The sequence below is a fragment of the Sus scrofa genome, chromosome 9 (genome assembly GCF_054392235.1).
Source record: "Sus scrofa isolate SSC_HxYL_T2T_F1_AM1 chromosome 9, Sscrofa_HxYL_maternal_Yorkshire_Landrace_v2.0, whole genome shotgun sequence".
NCBI lineage: Eukaryota > Metazoa > Chordata > Mammalia > Artiodactyla > Suidae > Sus > Sus scrofa.
In genome coordinates this window covers 102,254,503-102,275,138 of record NC_139391.1, presented here as the reverse complement: position 1 = coordinate 102,275,138, position 20,636 = coordinate 102,254,503, and the positions used below count along the sequence as shown (strand labels likewise).

The 20,636-nt window shown below is 34.3% G+C and overlaps 1 protein-coding gene across 17 annotated transcripts in view; it reads right to left on the bottom strand.

Moving 5' to 3' along the window:
* PCLO (piccolo presynaptic cytomatrix protein) overlaps positions 1 to 20,636 on the bottom strand; it is a 397,307-nt gene that overhangs the window by 126,901 nt on the left and 249,770 nt on the right. The gene's annotated exons all lie outside the window — the stretch shown is intronic.

Below are 20,636 nucleotides of genomic sequence, written 5' to 3'. Positions count from 1 at the left end.
ATTTTACAACAAGTGCGCATAAATGTGGTTAAGGAAGTCTTATTGGGAAAACTAAATTTCAGAAGTCCATTTAGATACATAGGAAATATTTATAAAAAAGAAGTTCAATGATAAAAGTAACAAAATCATTAAGAAAAAGTATTATCTTAAAAACCTTTGGATGAAACTTAGGATTTAAATGCATTGGGGTTTTCAAGTCTGTATGTATTTTATAAATATGGTAAATACGCTATCACATAGTCACTTCTAAAGTTCTGGTCCAAGATGGCAACATAGGCTCCTAAATGCATCTTGTCTCATAGACACATCAAATCTACAGCTACACAGGGAACAATTCCCTCTTAAAGAAATCCAGAAACTAGATAAGTAACCCCTGCACATGGGGTGACTGAGAAAATACCCACATCAAAAAACAGGTTGTGGCAAACCCTCAACTTACCGAGAGCTTCTAAAATAAAGAAGGCAGCTTGGACAGTCACAAAGATTTGAGAGAGCAATCAAAAGTTTGGGCTAGGTGGAACAATTATGTTCATCTCCTACATGTGTCCACTCTCTCAAGATTGGGAGAGGTGGCTATTTTATCTAATGTATGGAAACCAATACAGAGAGTCAAGGAAAACAAAAAAGCAGAGAAAAGTGTTCCAAGCAAAGGAACAAGGTAAAACTCTAAAAATAGACCTTAATGAAATGGAATTAAGTTTTTTACTTAACTTACAAAAAGTTTAAAATAATGATCTTAAAAGATGCTTACTAAAATTAGGAGAATGATGTATATACAAAGTGAAAATTTAAACAAACAGAAAAATACAAGAAAGTATCAAACAGGAATTACAGTGACAAACAGTAACTGAACTGCAAAGTCCACTGATTGATTCAAGAGCAGACTAGAAAAGTGAAAGACGTTATCACTGAACTTCACAGGGCAGTAGAATCCATTCAAACACAGGAGTAAAAAGAATGGAAAAGAAAGATCAAGGGACTTAAAGGGTACCATCAAAATGAAAAGGCAACCTTTGGGAGAAAATATTTGCAAGTAATATTTCTGATAAGGTATTGATACAAAAATATATATCAATATATTATAATATATATTATATATATAGAACTCAAACCATTAACAAAAAGTAAATAATCTGATTGAAAAAATGGGCAGGGGAAATACATAGATATTTTCCCAAAGAAGACATACCACTGGCTAATAAGTTCATAAAAAGGTGCCGAAAATTGCTAACCATCAGGGAAATACAAATAAAAACCATAATGAGATGTGACTATACATCTCTTAGAATAGCTTTTACCAAAGACAAGAAATAACAAGTGTTGGCAGGAATGTGGAGAAAGGGAAGACTTGTGCAGTCTCGGTGGGGATGTAAATTGGTATAGCCACTAGGGAAAACAATATGATGGTTTCTCAAAAAAATTAAAAATAGAACTGCCAAAATGATCCATTTATCCTGCTTCTGTATATATATCTGCAGGAAATGAAAACAGTTATTGAAGATATATCTGTACCCCCATGTTCATTGCATCATTACTCACAATAGCCAAGAAATGCAAGCAATATAAGGATCCACTGATGGATGTTTGGATAAAGATGTGGTACATCTATACAATAGAATATTGTTCAGTCATGAGAAAGAAGGAAATTCTGCCATTTGAGACAAAATGCATGGACCTTGAGGGTGTTATGCTCAGTGAAATAAGACAGACAGAGAAAGACAATACTTAAAATGAAACACATAGAAAGAGAGAGTGAAAAAGAGGTTAGGGGTAAGAAAATAGGGAGACACTGGTAAAAGGGTAAAAATTTTTAGCTGTAAGGTGGAAAAGATCTGAGGATCTAACATAAAACATGGTGATTATAACAGCTAATGGTGTATTTTATTGTACAATTGAAATTTGCTAAGAGAGTAGAACTTACATATTCTCAAACCATAAATCAAGTCACCACAGTGTACACTTTAAATATCTTACAATTTTATAACTACTTTATACCAAATTAAAGTGAAATTAAAAAAATAAAAAAATAAGCTATGCACAAAATAAATGAGCAAACTAAGGAAAAATCTCCACATTTGCATGTAAATTTGCAGTTTAAATCTACTTTAATTTTATATGTTTATTAACATGTTACATTAAAAGCACTGATACTTTGAAGCAGTACAAAGAAGGTTTTGATTTCCCTTATTAAAATAACATGAAAATATTATGATGTTAGAATATTAAGTATGGATAAAATCAAAATACTTGTTTCATTTCAACACTATCATATGCTACACCTAAGATCAAGGAGAAACAAAATTTATATCAGTGATCATATTGTCTTATGGGTAGTAGTCTTTAAATCAATGGAGTTGATTATTCATGACAAAGTTATTACAGAGAGAAGATATATTGCATAGTTTAGTTGTATCACTAGTTGGGCTGAAGAAGAAGAAAGACTCTATATACATATTAATGCTAATTAGGTACTAAGGATAATGGAAAAGTCCCCAAAGTATAGGACAATTAAATCTATTTTTTTAGTTCATGTTAATTATACTCCTGAGTAAGGCTGTGAAAGTTTATTTTTATACTCTTTCACATACTAAATTCTATGTTATAAACTAACCATGTAAATATTTAGGAAAATAAACCAAATTATATTAAAAAGCCATAGTGATTTCCTTTTTGTGTCTTATCAAATGCTACCTAAAGAATATTTCACTATTTGTCCTTTAGCTTTACTTGCTTTTGTTCATTCTAAGAAAAACATTTCTAAAAACCCAACAAAGCATATCAATTTTCTTATTAGCAATCCATACTTGATTGTCTTCAGAAACATCAAAATGGCAACATCACTTTCATGCCAAATATAACCCAAGTCTAAGCCTGGGCATGCAAATCACAAACTCAGCTATTTCCATTAGCTTGTTCTAAGCCAGCCAATTTCTGTATAACAACCTTTTTCCTAGTTTTAAATGTATATCCTTTACATACATGAAGAATTCAAATAGGGCATTGTATCTCTCATTTCCATGAACAAAAGATCACCACTTGTCTTTTCTAATGTAACTTGAATAATATTAAGATAAAAATGTTGCATGGGATTCAAAGCATGTATAAAATGCTACTCATACTTACACCATACTGGATGAAATGGGTCCAAGTTGGCCTGCCATAGGACTGAAATGGCCAATGGCATGGGAAATAAAGAAGCTAAATCATGGAGATATATATATATATATATATATATATATATATATATATATATATATACATATTTTTTTTTTTTTCCTTTTTGGCTTTTTGCTATTTTTCTTGGGCCGCTCCTGTGGCATATGGAGGTTCCCAGACTAGGGGTCGAATCAGAGCTGTAGCTGCTGGCCTACACCAGAGCCACAGCAACGCGGGATCCTAGCCATGTCTGCGACCTACACCACAGCTCAGGGCAATACCGGATCCTTAACCCACTGAGCAAGGCCAAAAATCGAACCCACAACTTCGTGGTTTCTTGTAGGATTTGTTAACCACTGAGCCACCACAGGAACTCCAATCATGGATATGTATTAAAAGACACTGGTATTCTGGATTTATTGAGCAACATCTTTCAAACTGCAGATGATGTCTGTGCTGATAAAGTGCTTTAATGAAAAATGCATAGAATTTCCTCTTTCTGAAACACTTCTGAAATAATTCTCACCAAGAAAAGTTCTCTAGACTGCCACATCATAAATGCATATTCAGTGGGGGACTTTAACACTTACATCAATGGACAGATCATTCAGGACAAAAAATCAACAAGGAATCACAGGCATTAAATGACACCCTAGACCAGACAGACTTCACTGATATTTATAGAACATTTCATCCCAAAGCAGCAGAATATATATTCTTCTCAAGTGCACATGAAACATTCTCTAGGACAGATCACGTCCTGGGCCACAGATCAAGACTTGATAATTTTTTTTAATTGAAATTATCTCAAGCATTTTCTCTGACCACAATCTTATGAGACTATAAATCAATTATAAGAAAAAAACAAAACAAAACACAGTGGAGTTCCCATTGTGGCTCAGCAGAGACAAAACTGACTAGCAGCCATGAGGACACAGGTTTGATCCCTGGCCTTGCTCAGTGGGTTAAGGATCTGGTGTTGCTGTGAGCTGTGTGGTGTAGGTCACAGATATGGCTCACATTGCCATGATTGTGGTATAGGCCACCCTCTACAGCTCTGAATCAACCCCTAGCCTGGGAATCTCCATATGCCTGGGTGCGGCCCTAAAAAGACAAAAGCAAAAAAAGAAGAAAGAAAGAAAGAAGAAAACAGCAAAAAACACAAACTCCTGGAAGCTAAACAATATGCTAATAACCACCAACGGATCACTGAAGAACTCAAAGAGGAAATTAAAAGATACTTAGAGATATGACAAATGACAATAAAGATATGACAATTCAAAACCTAAGGAACACAGCAGAAGTAGTTCTGAGAGGCAAGTTTACAGCAAAACAGTCTTATCTCAGGAAACAAGAAAAAGCTCATATAAAAAACCTAACCTTATGCCTAAAACATCTAGAGAAGGAGGAACAAACAGACAAAACCCAGTATTAGTAAAAGGAAAGGAATCATAAATATTAGAGCAGAAATTAATGACATAGAGACAAAGAAAATAATAGAGAAGATCAATGAAACAAAAAGTTGGTTCTCTGAAAAGATGAACAAAATTGATTAACCTTTAGCCACATTCATCAAGAAAAAAAAAGGGAGAGGCAATAAAATTAGAAATGAAAAAGGAGAAGTTACAACTAACACCACAGAAATAAAAAGGATCATAAGAGACTACTATTAGCAACTATATGCCAATAAAATGGACAACCTGGAAAAAATGGACAGATTCTTACAAAGGTACAACCTACCAAGACTGAACCAGGAAGAAATAGAAAATATGAACAGACCAATCATAAGTACTGAAATTGAAAACTTGATTAAAAAAACTTCCAAAAAACAAAAGTTTAGGACCTGATGGCTTCATAGGTGAATTCTAACAAACTTTCAGAGAAGAGTTAACACTTATTCTTCTGAAACTCTTCCAAAAAATTGCAGAGGAAGGAACACTTCCTCTGTGACGAAGTGAAGCCACTGTCACCCTAACACCAAAACCAGACAAGGATACCACAAAAAAAGAATATTACAGGCCAATATCACTGATGAACATAGATGCATAAATCCTCAACAAAATATTAGCAGACTGAATACAAGTACATATTAAAGGATCATACACCATGATCAAGTGGGATTTATCCCAGGGATGCAAGGATTCTTCAATATCTGCAAAACAATCAGTGTGATACACCACATCAACAAAATGAAAAATGAAAACCATATTATAATCCCAATAGAGCCAAAGAGCTTTTAACAAAATTCAATACCCATTTCTGATAAAAAAAAAAAAAACTCTCCAGAGAGTGGGCAGAGAGGGGACCTATTTCAACATAATAAAAGCCATATATGACAAACCCACAGCTGACATCATTCTCAATGGTGAAAAGCTGAAAACATTTCCACTAAGATCTGGAACAAGGTAAGGATGTCCACTTTCACTACTGTTATTCACATAGTTTCGGAAGTCCTAGACCCAGCAAACAGAGAAGGAAAAGAAATAAAAGGAATCCAAATTGGAGAAGAAGTAAAACTATCACTGTCTGCAGATGACATGATACTACACCAAGAAAATCCTAAAGACCCTATGAGAAAATTGTTAGAGCTCATCAATGAATTTGGTAAAGTTGCAGGACACAAAATTAATACACAGAAATAGATTTGCATTTCTATATACTATCAGTGAAAGATCAGAAAGAGAAATTAGGGAAACTATCCCATTTACCTCACATCAAAAAGAATAAAATACCTAGGAATAAACCAACCTAAAAAGACAAAAGGCCCATACTCTGAAAACTACAAGATGCTGATGAAAGAAATCAAACAAGACACAAACAGATGGAAGACAGATCATGCTCTTGGATTGGAAGAATCAAAATTGTCAAAATGACTGTACTACTCAAGACAATCTACAGATTCACTGCAATCCCTATCAAATTACCACAGACATTCTCCACAGAACTGAACAAAATATTTTAAAATTTGTATGAAATCGCAAAAGACCCTGAATAGCCAAAGCAATTCTGAGAAAGAAAAAATGGAGCTGGAGGAATCAGGCTCCTTGACTTCAGGCTATACTACAAAACCACAGACATCAAACAGTATGGTACTGGCACAAAAACAGACATATAGAGCAATGGAATAGGATAGAAACCCCAGAAATAAATCCAAGCACCTACAGTCAACTAACCTATGAAAAAGGAGGCAAAACATACAGTAGAGGAAAAATAATCTTTTTCAGTAAGTGGTCCTGGGAAAACTGGAAAGATACATATAAAAGAATGAAATTAGCACATTATCTAATACCATACACAAAAATAAATTCAAAATGAATTAAAGAGGTAAATTAAAGGCCATATACTATAAAATTCCTAGAGGAAAACATAGGCAGAATGTTCTTTGACATAAATCACAGCAACATCTTGTTTGATCCACCTCCTAGAGTAATGACAATAAAGACAAAAGTAAACCAGTGGGACCTTATTTAACTCAAAATCTTCAGCACAGCAAAAGAAACCATTAAAAAAAAAAAAGACAATCCACAGAATGGAAGAAAATCTTTGCAAACGATATAAGTGACCAGGGCCTAATCTCTAAAATATACAAACAACTCATACAACTAACTCAACAACAAAAAAACACAAACAACCCAAATGAAAAATGGGCAGAAAACCCATATAGACATCTATCCAAAGAAGACATATGGATGGCCAATAGGAACATGAAAAAATGTTCAACATCACTGATTATTACAGAAACGCAAATCAAAATTACAATGTGGTACCACCTCCCACTGGTCAGAATGGCCATCATTAACAAGTCAATAATTAGCAAATGCTGGAGAAGATGTGGAGAAAAAGGAACACTTCTTCACTGTTAGTGGTAACATAAATTGGTACAACCATTATGGAAAACAGTAATGGAGGTTTCTCAAAAAACTAAATATAGAACTACCATGTTATCCAGGAATCCCACTCCTGGGCATATATCCAGACAAAACTATCAACAAAACAAAAAAGTAACCAACAAAATGGGAGAAAATATTTGCAAACCCCATATCTAAATAAGGGGTTAAAATACAAAATATATAGAGAACTTATACAACTAAGTAACAAAAAAACCCAATCTGATTAAAACATAGGTAGAGGATCTGAATAGACATTTTTCCATAGAAGACATATAAATGGTCAAAAGGTACATGAAAAGGTGCTAAGAGTCACCAATCATCAGGGACATGTAGATTAAAACCACAGTGAGCTGTGACATTACACTGTTAGAATGGCTATCACTAAAAAAAACAGAAATAATAAGTTGGCTAGAATGTGGAGAAAAGGGAACCCTTTGCACCGTTGGTGGGAATGTAAATCAGAGCAGCCATTATGGAAAGCAGTATGGAGGTTCCTCAAAAAATTAAAAAATTAAATATGATCAAGAGATTCCACTTCTGGGCATTTAGCTGAAGAAAATGAAAACAAAAACTCAGAGAGATATTTGCAACCCCATGTTCACTTCAGCATTATTTACAATATTCAAGATATGGAAGCAACTATGTCATGTTCACTGATAGTTGAATAAACAATATGCGTTATATATACAATGGAATATTATTCAGCCATAAAAAGGATATTTTGCCATTTGTGACAACATGGATGGACACTGAGAGTATTATGCTAAATGAAATAAGTCAAACAGAAAGTCAAATACTGCATGGCATCACCCATATGTGGAATCTAAAGAAATCCCCAGAAAACCAAGAAAGGAAGGAAGGGAAAAAGGGAGGAGGGAGAGAGGAAGGGAAGGAAAAAAATACCAAAACAACCAAACAAATAAAGCTCAAGAATAGAGAGAACAAATTGCTGGTTTCCAGAGGCAGGGTGGGGTGGGGGTAGTATGTGAAATGAGTGAAGGGGTTAAAAAGTACAAACTTCCAGTTACATAATAAATGTCATAGAGATGCAATGTACATACAGCATGACTATATATATTAATAATACAATACTGTATGTTTGAAAGTTGCTGAGAGAGTAAATCTTCAAAGTTTTCATCCTAAGAAAAAGTTTCCTAACTATGTATGGTAATGGAGGTTAAGTAGAATTACTGTGACAGTTATTCCCCAATATAAAGAAATATGGAATCATTATGTTGTATACCTGAAATGAATGTTATATGTCAACTATATCTAAATATTTTATTCCATTTAACAGAACTTAGGGTCCAAAGTGAAATGATTCTTTAATACGAAAGTGGATGCTATAAATTAGAAAATAGGGTCTGTTTATAACATACCCTGACTTGGGTTTTGTTACTGATCTCACCGATGGCAGGCCAGGACAGGGAGTAGGGTCATTCCTTTTATTTGTGTTAAAGAAAAGTGTTGTATCGGGAGACACTTTATGTAAGCCTAAGTCAATGGAAATATAACAGTTTACATTAGTGTAATTTCCTAATAATTTTCCAAATGATTTTCCAAATAAATGTTAGTTTTACTTAAATAAAGGTAGGAAAATAAATACTATTCTAATTCAAAATAGAGTATTAAGTGTTCCTTTTGTAGTTCTGAACATATTGTGTGGACATAGACAATGGACCCCCAGTGAGTCATCTGTATAAACCATACCCTTTGGGGGCAGGTGGTACCTATGACTTGTTTCTAACCAAGAGGACCTGACAAAGGTGATGTGACAGTCACTACCATGATTATTTTATATAGGACTCCATCTCAGCAGACTTGAACCAGTCTTCTGCTGGCCTTGGAGAAGTAAACTGTGAAGTGTGAGAGGGCCTGAGAGAGGCCACATGACGAGGAACTGAGGAGGGGCCTCTAGAGGCCAAGAGTGGCCCTCCGCTGACAGCCAGGCAGAAAATGCCGAACGTTGTGCTACAACTTGGAGGAACTGAATTCTGCCAATCCACTCATGACCTTGGACATAGATTCCCAAGTTCCAGAACAAAACAGAGCCTGGTCAACACAAAGATGGCAGCTTTGTGAATTTCTGACCAGGGGAGCCAGTTAAGCCATGCCTAGATCTTGCCTCATGAGAACTGTGAGTACTAAATGTATGTTGTTTGAAGCCATTAAATTTGTGACAACTTATGCATCAATAGAAAATTATTATGAAGATGAAAGTTGTATTCTGAGTTTTCTATGCATAAAATATACAGGGACATTATCTTTTTTTTTTTTAATTTTTAATTTTTTTGGCCACACCCAAGGGATATGGAAGTTCCCAGGCCAGGGATCGAATCTGAACTGCAGCCGTGACTAAACCAGCTGTGGCAATGCCAGATTCTTAACCCACTGTGCCTAGTTGGGGATCAAACCTTTGTCATCACAGACACAACTGCAGCTCCTTAACCCTCTGCGCCATAAGAGGAACGCCTATGGGTATGTTATCTTGGTAGCAAAACCTTTGGAACATTTTGTGTTTATAGCAGTCACCACAGTGATTGAGCAGTGATAGAGGGGAGAACAAGTGGAAAAATAGGCCCTGAATAGATAAACATTTGCCCTTCATAAGCAAAGAGTAAGAACTCTGTGTATCAGTTCTGTAGCCCTGGAATTTGGCTATCATGTGTGTAGCAAGTACATGGCATCTAGGCAGCACTAAATATATAACTGAATGAAAAATGAATGGATAAGAATTGAAATGCCAAATTTTCCCCAAGTGGGGCTAATGCATCAGTGATAAGTTAAAAATCATAGATTTGTATCATATTCTGTTTTTAGAAAATGTCTTTAAAGTTACATGAACTCAAAGTTCCCATTGTGATGCAGTGTAAACGAGCCTGACTAGTATCCAGGAAGTCGTGAGTAAGATCCTTGGCCTTGCTCCGTGGGTTAAGGATCTGGCGTTGCCATAAGCTGTGGTATAGGCCAGCAGCTACGGCTCCAATTTGACCCCTAGCCTGGGAATTTCCATATTTTTTAGGGCTGCAAGTGAAGCCCTAAAAAAAAATTACATGAATTCACTGGTTCTCAAACTAAAAAGAATAAAACCACACCCGATGTATTTCACATGAGTAAAATAAGGTTTTGTGAGCTTATATGCTCAAGGCAACACCTAATATATAGGAAAGCTTAGAGCAGAGACCATACTCTTAGTTCAAATGAATGACTTAGCAATGATTGTTTATGGAATCAGGGTTGTATACAAGGTTTGGAATCAGAAAGATCTGGTTTGGGAGCAGCATATATAGCATTTTCCTTTCTCATTCAGTTTCAGAGGGGAGTGTGATGAGAGAGATTACAATCAGGAGAAATGACCAAGATATAAAAACTGCTGGGGAGGCAGCATCTCTCAGTGAGTACTGAAGAGAGGAAATATTTCTGGCTTAGGCAGCCCACAGCTCAGACTGTACAATTTCCCCTGTAGCTGTACCTGCTTAGTTGAGAAAAATTATACTCCTTTTGTCAATATAATTTCCACTTTCCTACTGATGCATACATTTCTATGGCTTATTTTTGATGAGGAAACTGTATTACTGATTTTATCATTTTTGTATCGTAGTATTTGTCTTACAAAGATGAATGATACATATACTTGTTACTTGTTAAGTTGTTAAATGAATAAGTAATTAGAGTAATACTTACATATCTTAGTATACAAATCTATAAAGAACAAAGTACATTCAAGCCTGGTAACATAATGCTATTATTATTATTACCACTATTTTGGGGAATAGTTGAGAAATTTGGAGAGAAAAGTTCTGAATTTGCTGAGTCACTTTAGGGATATAAATAAAATCCAGGTGTCCGGATTATTTTTACACCACAGGCTAAATCTGTTCTCATCAAAATCAATTGGCTTTTGGTGAAGGAGGTATTCAACACAGTTCAACAGCTTCTATCTTTCACAATATATCAGATTATATTTTTCATTAAAGAGTTATTTAATGCAATTATTTTGGTTCTATTCATTACTCTAGTAAAAAATTATGACTGCTGTCTGGAATGGAGAAGAAATGTTATATGTTGTTGGGTGACCAGGCTAAGAATATTTAAACATTCCCTGAAACCATGCTTTAACCAAAAAGTTAGTTTTTTAAATCTAGTTTTCTACTACATCAGATTTACTGAACTTTTAACTATCATATGGTATGTTTCAAAATATATGATTTTGAATGGGTGAATTCTATTTGGTATCTGTACCTCATACCAATATTACTGTATATTTAATACTATTTTAAACCTCTTCAGTATCATCTTTAGGGACAGAAGGAAAAAGAAAGCAATATTTTTAGAGTTTCGCCTGTGTGTCTTACAATATATATATACATTTTGTATTTTAAAAATTGTCTCTATAACTTTTCATCTTAGGTACTAGCCATACCATTTCAAGACAAGTAGCTGAGACTAAGGAAGGTTAGGAACTTGCCTGGGTTAGCAGGCAAGAAAAATCTAAGATTAGAGCCCACTTTTTTCTTGAGTACCACATTCTTGTTCTTTCTATATACCTTCGCTCATCACTAATTGTCAAGAAAATATTCTAGAAGATCAGTATAAATCCTTCCTCTTTTAATTGAATCTCATTTGTTTTTATTCATTTTTCCATGGCCAATTCATACACATTTTACATTTGTACCCTTATATTCAACATTCACATTACCGATTTGCTTCCCTCTTATGGGTTAAACATCTAGAATCTCTTTACCTTCTCCTCACAGAATCAATTTTTAGTTCCTTTAATTTTATTTTATTAAGAGTGCAGAGAAAAATGTGTTAATCTCTTTCTAGTTAGAAGCAATGTCTACAATGTCACTTCCTTCGCAGGAACAGACTTGTGCAAACAATATTTATCTTGACAGATGTCAGAAGAAATGATGATATGAATGAGCAACCAGTCCCGACAGTAAATACTTCCTTTGTCACTGAGGAAATGAACTCAAGCTTTCACGAAAATTTACCAGAAAGAAACTGATTTTAGAAGAAACTCAAGTATTATTTTATTTCTATAGTTTTATATTTCATTCACCCTAAAAATAATTTGAGAGGCTTACAATGAGGAATGGTATCATATATAACTTGGACTGCTAATAAGAAGGAAAGAGGAAAAGCCATCCTGAATGGGGAGAGAGAAATTTCAGGGTCAAGGGTCAGTTGATAGAATTTATTCAGTCTTCCAGTTAGAATAGAACACGCACATTCTCAAAGTAACAGCTACACTTTCTCTTGGTCTTCCACAAGAAACAGAGAGATGAAATGATTGTTTGAACATTCCAAGACTTGGCCTTAAAAAAAGTTTTCTTAGGAAGTGTTCACATGAACAATACTGGAGGCATGCTAAGAACATGTTAACTGGAATTTATCTCAACTGCATGAGATAGAGTTTGCTCCACTTTTGTCTCAGTTCCTCTTTATTTGATATACCACAAGTGAGCACAGCAATGTAGTCTCAAATAAAGGTGATCAATTTTAAAAAATTGTTGTATACTGTTTCATTACGGTTAATCTTTCAGAATTCAGCTTTGAAGCAAGTAAGACAAAAGCATTTTTAAAAAGCCCTCACAAAGAAAACTTCATTGATTTCATTGATGCCCATAAAACCTATCAAATTAAATTCAGATTCTTGATTTGTCTGTTCCACCATGATCTGGTCCTAACTTTGGTGCCTTTTATGTACTCTGTGTTCTAACAAAACAAAACAAAACAAAACAAAAAAACTATAAATAAATGACACTAATCTGCTCTTCTGTCATTGTCTAAATGTCTAAATCTGCTCTTCTGTCATTCTGTCTAAAGTCACTGAAAAGAAATAAACACTAATTACGGTCTAAGTTCTAAGATTAATACTCAATATTATATGCTGTCTCATTATCTGGTCAAATTAGTAGAGCCTTAAATGGTCAAACCGTAAGATCCCCTCCTCATTCTGATGGATATAAGGACCTCTGGATAAACCATCCTTGTTATAAGGGGGATCAGGTACAATTTCTGCTTATCCCTAAGCAGCTGGGTTTCAGTTTCCTGCCAGTCTATGAAATTGTTCAACCAAGCCAATCACAACTTCCTGCAGGAACCAGGGGGCACTCCACCCTTTTAATACTAAAATAGCTGCCTTCTACAGCTCCTGGTTGTTTACTCTGTCCCAGAGTATAACTCTCATGTGGCCCTGCATGGTGTATGGTGTCCTGCTCCTTAAACTGCGAAGAGAAGTGCCTAATAAACTCCGGTCTATCGTACTTATCCGGTGTCACGTGTGGTAGGTTTGGCCATTGCCATAACCCTGGGATGGAAACTTCCCTCTTCACCAGCCAGGGGATAAGAGGCAGTTCAGCTGTTAAACATAGCACAAAAACAGCAACCTGATAATCAAATAAATAATACTTAATGTGAAGAAAATTTGACTTCTGAATCATGGAGTTCTCTTGTGACACAGTGGGTTAAGATCCATCAGTGTCACTGCAATGGCATGGGTGTGGGTTTTATCTCTGGTCTAGGAACATCCATATCCCATGGGCACAGCCAAAAATACAAACAAAACAAAATAAAATTCTGACTTCTGAAGTAAGTTAAAAATGTATTTTTCCCTAAAATCGTATAATTTTAAATAAATTGGACAAGATCTAAGAAACCTCCAAAATACCCCCTTTTTTTACTCAATAATTTTAGTGCTGGAAATATATTTTAAGGAAATAATAAACATCATGGCAGTAGTTTTTCACTGTGGTATTGTCTATAATGCCGAAAAAGGGAAGAAGCACAAGCGTACAGCAGTTGAGGAATGGCTGTCGTAGATGATTAAATTTCTATATGACATAATAAAAACTATTATTTAAACTTATGTTTTTGAAGAACAGTTGATGTAACAGGAAAATGTCTTCTCTAGGCAATTTATGCTCTATTAAAATATTTCTATAAATTGCAATGTACTCAACTTTCACAGGGTGTGTACATGGGTATGAATAAGATAAGAAGGAAAGAGAATATAAATTGTCATATTACAATGGCTTCTATTTTCATCTTTGTATTTTTCACTACTACCACAATTTACTGGGAATCAAACAACCAATCTAGTTATCCAGGAAGCTAGTTAGCTATTTATACACATACAAGCCTACCTACACACACTTACACACACACTTATTTTATGTACACATACAAAGAAGAGACTTGAAAATGATACATGCATTTAGTCCTTAAGCTACTGGCAGCTAAAAGCTAGATGGGAGGTTTGTTTTTTAGATCTGTAAAATATGAAAGATAAATGAAAATCGTCATGCGTTCTTTATACCCTAGGGATAAAATCCTTTGAGCAAACGGGGATATGCAGTATAAGAATTGTACATGTTCATACATGTATGCATGGATTATGACACATTTTAATTTTCAATAGACAGTTTCATGTAGTCATTGTTTCCTATGTATTAGCTCCACTTCAAGTATCCTGCAAATTCTTGGAAGCAGAGTTCTTACTACAGGCTTTTACTATATCTGCCTCTTATCTAGGTTAAGGGTGAATCTATATTCAATATGAACCACTTACTTGTTTATACTGTGAAAGTGAAAGACATGCCTTTGTTTATTGTAACTCTACTTTCTGTAACCTTATATTCTTTGAAAAAAAACTCAGGTAAATTTAACAGTTAACAAAGTTGGCTAAATTTTTTCAGTATTTTTACTCAATACAGAACATACTCCATGGAACATGAGAGTATTTTTTAAACTAATCTCCTGATCATAGTATGATATCTTTGAGAAATACTAGATAAGATATTTAGAACTAGTCCTACCATCTAGGAGTTTCCTAGAGTCTGAATATAGATATCTACCTAAATAACCTCTTTGGAAGTTTGTGGACTCTCAGTGTAAATACATAAGTGAGAAAAAGAAGAGAGTGGTATTAGTATTTAGTAGGAATTGTTATACATTATTTCAGAATCAAACAGAAACTATGCAAGGGCAAAGTAAACAAGAGAATTATTTTAATATCTTAGGTACCTAACATTTAAGATTTTTGTTTTATTTATTTGTATATTGGGATAACATTTTGACTTACCAACTTAAGGCCATTATCAAGAATGCAATCCTTTCCATCAAAAACATTTACTAAAATATAATCCAGAGTGAATATTAGGGTTTGCTAAGTATCTATGTATGTAAACTTCCTCTCCTCCTCCAAATATGAAAACATAATTCTTTCATTATCTTCTCATATTGCTAGCTTGAAACCTCCATTAAGAGAACAAACTGGGAAGTCATATCATCTGTTGTTTGCTTTTAAAGCTGTTCTTGGAGTTCCCATTGTGGCTTAGTGGGTTAAGAACCTAACTAATATCCACAATGATTTGGGTTCGATCCCTGGCCTTGCTCAGTGGGTTAAGGATCCTGTGTTGCTGCAAGTTAGATTCGTAGGTCACAGATACAGCTTGGATCCTGTAATGCTGTGGCTATGGTGTAGGCCTGGAGCTGAAACGCCAATTTGACTCCTAGCGTGGGAACTTCCATATGCCACAGGAGCAGCTCTAAAAAGCAAAAGCAAATAAGTAAATAAATAAATAAAAATCTGTTTTTAAATATTTCTGCTCAGCTAAAATTTGAGGCCAAAAGCTCTTTTCGGTGAGTTTTAAAAAAGGAGAAGAGAGGAAGCAGTTCTAGGGCTAAGGGAGAGTCCCTGCACTTCTGTCACAACTAGCCAATAAAATTCCTTAGGAGCAAAGTAAAGGTAAATGCTCTCACTATTCTCTTCAGCATTATACAACAAGTTTTAATAACTGCAATAAAGAAAAAAATTAAATTACACTTATCCCCATTGGAACGGAAGAAGTAAAACTGTCTTTGTAGGGGAGGTAACATAATCTTGCATGTAGAAAATCTTAAGGATTCCAGAAAAAACTATTAGAACTAAAAACATTAGCAAGATTATCAGCTAAAAAGTCTACATATAAAAGCCAAATGTATTTCTATAAATGGCAGTGAATAAGTGGTTCCAAAAAATGACCTTAGATTTCTGCATCATACCATACACAAACCCCAGCACAAAACAGGTCATTGACCCGAATGTTTAAAGCTTTTGGTGTAAAACACAGGAAAAAATCTTTCTGACCTTGAGATAGTACTTAATACACTATCAAGAGCAGTATGGTCCACAAACAAAATATCAATGCACTGAATTCCATGAAAATGTAAAACTTCTTATTTAAAGCATACCTTTAAGAAAATAAAAATTTAAGACACAGTCTAGAAGGAAATAAATGTATGTCAGATATCTTATAAAAGATTTATATCCAAAATACATAAGGAACTCTTACAACTCAGTAAGAAGACAAACAAGCCACATAAATAATCAGCTAAGGATATGAATAAATACTTTACCAAAGAATGCTTTACTTATAACCACCTGAAAATATGCTCACTCTCATAAATCATTAGGAAAATGCAAGTTAAAACAAAAGGGAGACAACATCCACACCCATCCCAAAAGACAGACATTACCAAGTGTTGGTAATGACATGGAGAAGGTGGAACCCTCAGACATTGCCGGAAAGAATACAATGCGCTCACCTTGGAAAAACTATTTGGCGGTTTCTTAAATAGTTAAAAAAAAGAGACCTACCATGGAACTCAGCAATTCCACTACCAGGAAGGCATTCAAAAATATCATATGTCCAAACTAAATCTTGCATGCAAATATTAAGAAAAAACAGGAAAAATCCAATGGATAAATGAATATAGCCTATCCAAACAATGGAATACCTCCTACCCATAAAGAAAGCAAACTTCTGATATGTGCCACAAAATAAGTAAACTTCAAAAATATTCCTAATGAAAGGAGCCAGACTCCAAAACTGCATACAGCATGATTTAATTTATATGAAATACCCAGAAAAGTTAAACTTAAGGAGACTGAGCTTAAATTTCCCACCTGTGGCTGGGAGAGGAGTGCTGAAAGTGGCTATTGATAGCAAGCTCAAGGGAACTTTTGGTAATGACTGAAATGTTCTAAAACAAGACTGAGGTGATGGTCACACAACTCTGTAAATTTATGGAGTCATGGATTTCTACACTTATAAAGTGCATGTTTATGACATGTGAGTTATATCTTAATAAAGTTGTTAAAATAATGGTTTAAAAAGGGCAACGCACATTTGGTAGTACAACCAACTCAGATCCAATGAGATCTGTTACAGTAGCCTCCTGTTTCTAAAAGATCATAAAGATGGTGGATTAATGAGGAATAGAAAATGAGCTGCTATTTCCATAAAAGACACTGCTCTCTTTTGAACCAAAACATGTTTAATGTCCTTCACTATTACACTTACTAATTAGTCTTTCTAGCCTTGCAGATGTAGCCGGTCCATTATAGAACTATGCATAGGCAAATATCTTTTTTAAAATCAGAAGAATTTCTTCGGCTTGTTTCAAACAGCTGTGTTTCTGGAGCCATAAGATGGAGTTCTAAATAAGAAAGAGACTCATTTCTTCAGCATTGCATTTTATTCTTTTTCTGATAGTTTCTTTTTTAGAGAAGAGGATATAACATTTGTCAAGTGTATGGTAAGTGTAAGATTTTGTGCTAGGTTTACTTGCAATTATGTGAGATACAGAGAAATGGTCTTATTTTATGGATGAAGAAACTCATTCTCAAAATTTAAGTAGGTGAGAGAGCAGAACTCCAACTCATGCCTTTCTGATTCCAAAACTCATGACCTGTTCTCTCCATTTCGCTGCCTTGTGCTTGCTTGGATAGAGACTTTCAAAAGTCTCTATTTGTTGAGCAGCACCTATATCTTTGAAGTTTACAGTTAAAAGCTAAAGGATCTATTTTCTAAAAATAGTTATTCCTAAAATTTTATTGTCAAAATTATTCACATTTCAGATTCTCTTACTCAAGTATGAGTAAGTCATAGATCAAGGTCTTTGTTGGATTCCTGCTAGTAACCCAGCAACCAACAAAATGTAAATCAAGCCATGGGTGTTCTATGAATAAGTATTAATGAATAAAAAATGACAAATGTATTCAATATGAGTTTAAAAAGGAATTACAAAATTTACTTGTATTATATAAGTTTTTTGTAGGGAGAAAAGCAGCTTTTCAAATTTTTTTTAACTTTATGGATCCTTAGAGAAGTAATTCTTAAAAGACTTTGGTTTCAAGATGCCATTTGTATTTTTTAATATTAGTAGGGTCCTCAAAGAGTTTTTGTTTATCGGGGTTACATTTATGTATATCTTCTGTATTATACACTGTTTTACATTATTGCAAATATGCTTGATATTGAGTTAAGCAGAAGACAGCTGAATTCTCTTATCTGCTCTGTACACAGTCTCTTGTGGTGTCACACATCGTGTAATTTATGAAAAAAACTCCACTGTATATTCACAGGAAAATGAGGGTGCAAAAAGCAAATGCCACTACAGTATTATTATGAAAATAATTTTGACTTAGAAAACCACCTGAAAGAATCTTGGGAACTATGAGGATTCTCAGCTTTCAGAACTTCACAGTAGAGAGAATTTTTAAAAAATCTGCTTTCTTTTCCTATCCCTTATTTTGAAATTACTTTTGATACCAATAAGTAAAAACATACTTTTTTGGGAGTTCCTGTTGTGGCTCAGTGGTAATGCACCCGACTAGTAATCATGAGGATGTGGGTTTGATCCCTGGTCTCGCTCAGTGCGTTAAGTATCTGGAGTTGCCATGAGCTGTGGCGCAGGTTGCAGATGTGGCTGGGATCCTATGTTGCTGTTGCTGTGGCGTGGGCTAGCAGCTGTAGCTCAGATTCAACCCCTAGCCTAGGAACTTCAATATGCCGTAGGTGTGGCCCCTCTCCTGCCCTGCAAAAGAATATACTTTTTCCTTTTCTTTGAGAGGTGCTTGTTTCATATAATTCTTATAAAATATTTTATGCTAGAGCCAGTAAGAATGGGTTAATAAAAGATATATTTTATTTCTATTTTTAATGGGTTTATATAATTGAAATGAAAATTCACTAACCACTATTTCCCCCACTGTTTGGGAAAGCAGAATTATAACAGTTTATTCTTCTCAGCTTCTTTGATCATACCCTTATCTTGTTTTACAAAGGCAATTAAATTATTAACTTAGATAGCTTTTTCAGTATTGATGAAGCTATTGGACACTGCTGTTTTTCCCTACACATGAGAAATAACCAAGAATTTAATTATTTCTTATTATGGACAATTTCATACATACAAAAAGTAGTGATAAGACTATAATAAAACCCAGTATGGCTAATCTTCCAGCTCCAAAATTTAATCAAATCATGGTCAATTTTGTTTCATCTGTTTCTCCACCACTCTCCACACAGCTAATTTTGAAGCAAATTCCACACGAGACAGTAGCATCTGGAAAAATACCAGCACACATCTCTAAAAATTATACTCCACTTTTATTGAACATATTAACATAAAAATGGCACTGCTAGCTAAAAATAACAGTAAAACCTTAGTATCATCAAATATGTCGTCACTCAAATTCGGCTTCTGCTGGACCAGCAAATTACACAGAGGTTAGCTAGGGTGCACTTGCCTGCTACTAATGTGAAACTTCTAGATACTATTTGCCAAAACCTGCCATTTCTGGCTCTAGTCTTGCAAATACTATTTAAATGTATTTAAATACCTCTGAGGTACTTAAGACTTATTTGAAGACAATACAAATTGTTTCAAAACATTGAATTTAAAATGAGGTCAAGTTACCTAAGGACACATGGAAAATATATTCAGCATTAATCAATGTAGGGTAAATATAATGAGGAAAATATTTTTATTATTATTTTAGGCAACTATCTAAATAATAAGGACCATGCAAAGACATAATATAATACACTATTAGCAAATTTATCGTTCAAAACCATAATCCTATTTTCTTATTTTGCAAAATCTATATACAGAGGAAATTGAATTTAGTTTTTGGACTAGATTATTTACAAGAACAAATCATAGTTCTTATTTCTGTTATGCTTATATTTTAAAACTTTTATCTTAATTGTAGTAAAAGAAAACACGATAATAAGTTTCAAAAGAAAAATAAGGTTGAAAAGTAATTACTTTGACATAGTATTAATAATAATGCAGCTAGAAAATAAGACATACTCATGTAGATAGAGTCTTCATGATTTAGTAAAAATGCTTTGAAGATTTTTGTTGTACTCTGAAAAAAAGTAATTTTGGCATTGCTGGAAAGTATTATGTTGTTTTGCTTTATGAGCTGGAGGGAACTGGAATAGTTTGTAGCAAGTAATTATTTTTATAAAAAGTGCCCCTGGATTTTAAGGCTCACCCCTGGAATGTTCATCAGTACTTAAAGTACAGTCTGCGTGCAATAAAACCATGATAGGCTTATTTATCTGTCTCTGGCAGAAGAAAAATTACCCAATTTTAAAAGGAAAACAAAAACATTAGATTCCAAATCAATTCATTCTCTATGAAAATAAAGAGAGGAAAATTGCTCAAAGCAAAACCAGTTTCACATCTACATATGCTAAGGTCTAAAATGTGCAAGGAGCAACAGCAGATACACTGAAGAAATACCTC